Raw genomic sequence first — 5,983 nt, 5'->3', positions numbered from 1 at the left:
TCCCCTCAGGTCCACGGCAGACAAATGCACCACCTCCCAATCCAGCTGCGGGACGTTCAGTGCAGTAAAGGACAAGAAACTCAGCAGAAGGGTCGGCTCCCTCCCCAGTGCACAGGACTAACACCTCCCACAAACATCCCCAGAGTTCAAGGAGGCCTGGCACCTGAGGAGCCACAGCCATCACCCAAGGCCTGGCTGCTGAAGCCTGGACACGAACTGCCAAGGCCTGCAGCCTGCAGCTGAGCATCATGGGAGGAGGGGAAAGGGGGCAGCTTCCAGGGCCACCCACATGAAGGCCCACCCAGACCGCAGGGCCCAGCCAGGGCCTAGGGACTGGGATGGCCCCACCCACCTCCCGGTCTAGGCACTCCAGGGTGCAGACATTGGACCATCTGTACCATTCCTCATCTTTACAGAAAGGTTTTTTTTATGAATTTCAACATTCTCCATTTAATTTGTTTTTAGCCCTTTCTACTCTTTTAACCCTCGCTTTCTACTTAAGCATCATCTTGTTACCCTATTTCTTAGAGATTACATTTCACATGTGAACTATTTTCCCATTGTTTTTATTATCTTATTCTCACTCACTTTGAGTTTTTTCAACTTATGATGTCTTATCATATATTGTTACATTTTGTTAATGCCTTTTATCTTCTTTTCATAAAGTATATTTCAGAACATCATGTAGTCATGACGAAGAGCTTTCACTCGTGGTAGGATACTCTTCACTTACTCCCTTTCTCCCTGTTATTACATAGGTACTTGAAAGTAACATGCATTTTTTTCTGTAGGTATTCATACACTTTAAAAAAACTGTGGATGAAAGTGAGATTCAAAACATCTTTCTCAACAGAGATTTCTCTTTGTAGATTTTTCATGAAATTTTTTGACGGATGAAAGCTTTCTTCCTGATATTTCTGGATTCTGTACTTCTATCATTCTTATAAACGGGCTCTCACTCTCATTACTTCTTTGCACACTTTGTTATCTATTTTTAATTTCTCCAACTGACTACTGAATATTCTATTACATGTACTCCGCTCATGAAGAGAACATTACCACATCACCAAAATCCAGTCATTTTCTATAAAGGTCCATATATTTTCAAAATAAATTATCAATAAGTTATTTCAATAAGTTACACTGGATTTCATTTCTAAATTATGTTCTTTTTCTATATTTATATGTACTGTATTCGTACAATCATTAGATTTTAGTTTCTGATATTTATTTCATGATGAAATTTTTTGTTTTTATAGGGTCATTTGCCTACAGAGTTATTAATTTTCTATTTAATTTTATATCAATCTTTTCATACATACTTAGTGTTTGCAATGGCAGTTCATATTCAGCAGATTTTTAAAAAATTTCCATTGCCTTAGATTCACTATCACATAGGTTCAGTGTCATTAATATCTAGAATAAAATATTACCACCTTATGGCTTTATATCTATCATCAGGAACATACACCAACATCCCACAAAATAATCTTTGTCCTTCTCATGGTCCTCAAGGATTCCGGTGAGTACTTGGTTCTTGCTCCAGTTAAAGCACTATTTTATAAATAACCTGTAGAAAGAAAAGCTCATTTAATAGGGTTTAGGAATTTTTAAAGTTTAAGGACACAAACATTTCAGGCATACTATCATTATCTTATTAAAACTTGAACATATGCATATTAGTAAGAAATACGTAATTCGAAACCACAAAAATGTAGGTCTTAGACAATGAGCTCATATTCTAGGATTTTAGAACTGCACTCACAGGCACCCCACATCCTGGGGGCTTTCTGCTGCTCTCTGAGTGGACGGTCATTGGGGGAATACATTCCACTCTGTTCATAGCTGCATGGACATAATCCACTGCTAACACACTCAAAAGTGGAAGACTTAAAGTTTTTCCCATTAGGTAAGGAACAAGATGTTAGCTCACTCTCATCACTGTTATTCAACATTATACTGGAAGTTATAGCCAGAGCAAACGGGAAAGAAAAAGAAATAGTCATCCAAATTGGAATGGAAGAAGTAAACTGTCCTAATACACAGATGACATAGAGTTTTAAATACTCAATCCCAAAAAATCCACAACACTACTGGAACAAGTGAAGACATTAAGTAAACTTGAATTGTACTACACATACACTCAAAAGTCAGTTTTGTTTATACTGCCAAAAAGAATATGAAATGGATTTTTAAAGAAAATCCATTCACTTAGCCTCTAACAAATAAAACACCTAAGAATGAATTTAATGAGAGGGTGAAGCAATTCAACAACTAGCAAACACAGGTGAATGAAATTTTAGAAGACCTAAATGTATGTCTAGACATCCACTGTTCATGGGTGGTAAGACTCAATATTATTCTAATACCAATACTACCCACAGTTATCTGTCATACTTATTCAGGGGGTCACTGACTTTACCACTGTTTCCCATCTGTGTTTTAAAATCACCAAGCCATGAACAAACACAACACAACGGGTCCAATACTTATTGTATTTTCTTTTCTGCCATTGTAGGAGACCTTGAAAGTAAATGAAAATGGTAGCTATTCTAGGCTCGTCAAAGTATGTAACAGGAAAAACAGATAAAATAGGGGGCTTCCTGCAAGCTGTAGGCTGGAGACCTAGCCTGGTCCCAGGCTCAAAGTAGAATGAGGATATGATGAAAGGTTTTCCATTAAGGAGTTCTGTCCTTCCTTCCACAGTCCCAAGGGATGGATATGCTCAATTGGGGGTTACAGGGTAGGCTGAGTGGAGGCTTACGAGAATCGATGTGTGAGTCTCTGTGGGGTGACTGTGAGACTGTGTGTGAGCTTGTGGGGTGGTGACTGTATGAATTTCCCCCAGGTGACAGGGACTGCTCAAGCTCTGGTGCTCCAAGGGGAGGGGCCTTAATGTGAACCCAGGCATGTGGCTCCAATGCTCTGCACTACAGACCTGCAGTTATCACTCAGTCATGGGACCAGGAGAAACCACACAAGGAAGCGGATGTGGCTCATTAGACTGAGGTCCTGCCTACCTTACGGGAGATCCGTGGTTTGGTTCCCAGTGTCTCCTAAAGAACACAGTGAGGTTCATAGCAGCATTGTTCACTATTGCCAAAAGTTGGAATCAACCCAAATGCCCATCAACAGACGAGTGGATCAATAAAATGTGGTATATACACACAATGGAATACTACTCGGCTGTAAGAACAAACACACTACAAACACATGTGATAACATGGATGAATCTTGAGAACCTTATGTTGAGTCAAGCAACCCAGACATTGAAGGACAAATACTACATGACCTCAATGATATGAAATAAACAAGCTGCCCTAGATAGCAAGAGACTGAACGATAGGCTTACAGGAAATCGGAGGGTGGAGGAAGGATATGAGCCGATGTCTGCAGGGGTGGAATTTAAGACGAGATGGTGGTAAGTATGAACACAAAGAAGAGATAAAAGGGGGGCAAGGAGTTCCCTTTGGTTGGGGCTTTGCGGGTTTGAGGGTGGCTGGGGAGGGATGGATGGGTAACGTTGCCCAAAAGTGGGGGGAGGGAGGGGTAGCATACGAACACAGGAGAGGGTCAGGTGTTGGTGGAGAGTAAAATGCCGAGAAAATCATATCAAAATATAATAAAGAGGGTTACCTGTTTAGAATGCTCGGAGGGGAGGGTCTGATGCAGGACGGGCTCCTGGGGAATGTCTAAATGCTCATTCTGCCAGAGTGGGTGACACCATGGGGTAGAAACCCAAGTAGTGAGAGTGGGGGTGGACCCACATCCTGGGGAGGACTAATGCCATCAAATAGAGGGAACTGTATCCCTCGAGAGAAAGGGTGGCTCCCAGGGCATTGGGGCAGTTGAGCAAGTTAGGCCCTGAACACTATTCCATCTATCTCTGGAAGTGGCTCCTCAGGAAACGGAGGTTGGCTGTCACTGTGGGCACCAAGGTGGAAGGGAAAATGGACGTTAAATGTGTGGAACCAAAGTAAATAGGGGGTAAGAGAGGAGTTTCTTGAGAGTACACAAGGATGGATATAAAACATGTAATATTACACCATAACATATAGGAGATGACAGACTGATAATGTAAACCATAATGTAAAACATAGGATAACTAAAAATGTAAAGAACTGTGTATCCTAAAGTATGCACCACAATGTAAGCACAGATGTCACCTTGTTAGAAAGCTAATGTCTCAGACTCTGTACATCACTTTAAGTAAATACGATATGAATAGGGCGTAAGAGTATCACTGTGGAAGGGAAAAGGTTTTCTGGTGGATGTGTGGGAGTGCTGTATATTATATATATACATTGCTGTGGTCTAGGACTCCTGTAAAGAAAAGCTGAATAATTAGGGGGGGAAAAAAAAAAAAAAGAAAAAGATAGGATGTGGAATTTTTTCAAGTCAACATTCTTTATCTAAGTTCTTTATCTAACTTTATCCAAGTTCTTTATCTATCCTTTAAACCCATCGCTATATGCCATTCCCTAGTAAGGGACCATGACATTATATTGGGCTTCAAATTTCGGGGAGTTCTGGATCACAGAGTTTTTCAACAATGGCAATGGAGGGATACTGGTATGGGATACCAATGACAGGTGATATATGGCTGACAGGGAGCTGTACAGAACATATGTCCAGGGTGCATGGTAATGTATGGATATACTCATAGTGGCAACAATTAAAAACCACAGTAGGGGGGGTACAGGGTTCCTGGCCAGTGGTGCTCTGTTGTGGTCCCTAGGGGAGCAGCGACAGTCTCCCAGGTACAGTGGCGGGGACCGGGAGGGAGTGAGGGTTCAACAGTGAGCCCCTGATGCTAATGACTATGCTTGTGAGCTGATAAACCCAAAATAAGAACAAGGCCTAGAGCAACATTGTGCCTGGGAATTCCCTCCTGTCAGCCTTCATGTTACTCAAATGTGGCCAGTCTCGAAGCCAAACTCAGCATGTAAATGCAATGCCTTCCCCCCAGCGTGGGACATGACACCCAGGGATGAGCCTCCCTGGCAACGAGGGACCACTATCAACTACCAACTGATGATGCAACTGGAAAATGACCTTATACGGAAGGTTCAATGCGGATCGGCAGAATATCCATGTCTACATAAAATACCATGACTTTAAAATGCTGTTTGACCTAAAGTAAGGGGGAAATGGAAAGGAGAAATGAGTTTATATGGCTACGAGTTTCTAAAAAAGAGTCTGGAGGCTGGCAGAAGGATTGCCCTCATACACAACTGAGCAGAGTCAGAGAGACAGATAAAGCAGATACAACCCCCAGATATTGGTTCCTGTGAGGGCCAAAGAGACCCACGGGAGTTATGGTCATGGCCGATGGGGTTAACTACCAGGGCAGATGACCCCTCTTTAGAAATGGTGTTTATGTGTGATGAATCTGGACTCAGATGGGATCTCCCTTCATAAGACTTTCATGCTAATGTGCTGGAGGTGCAGTTAATGTTTGGGTTTAAGATATATTTAGGGGATTTGAATCTCTGGACTGACAATGTGATAGCCAGGTCCTGAGCCTCAACAGACTCCAGCATCTACAATCTGATCTATTGGACTTACCACACTCAGCTAAGATGGAGTTGAAGAAGGACAACCACCACACCATGGAGCCTAGAGTGATTACAACTGAAAATGGGAGGACTGCATCCAGCATCCATGTGGAATCTGAGCCTCCTCTTGACATAGAGGTGCAATGGACACAACCAATCCAATGTCCACATAGAAGAGGTGGCATTGGATTGGGAAAAGTGGACATGGTGGACGATGGGTATGGGGAAAGGCAGGAAGAGATGAGAGGTGGAGGCGTCTTTGGGACATGGAGCTGCCCTGGATGGTGCTTCAGAGGTAATCACCGGACATTGTAAATCCTCACAGGGCCCACTGGATGGAATGGAGGAGAGTATGGGCCATGATGTGGACCACTGACTATGAGGTGCAGAGGTACCCAAAGATGTACTTACCAAATCCAATGGAT

Source organism: Dasypus novemcinctus, chromosome 22 (assembly GCF_030445035.2).
Source record: "Dasypus novemcinctus isolate mDasNov1 chromosome 22, mDasNov1.1.hap2, whole genome shotgun sequence".
NCBI lineage: Eukaryota > Metazoa > Chordata > Mammalia > Cingulata > Dasypodidae > Dasypus > Dasypus novemcinctus.
The sequence above is the reverse complement of the archived record's forward strand: the minus strand, read 5'-3'. Positions refer to the sequence as shown.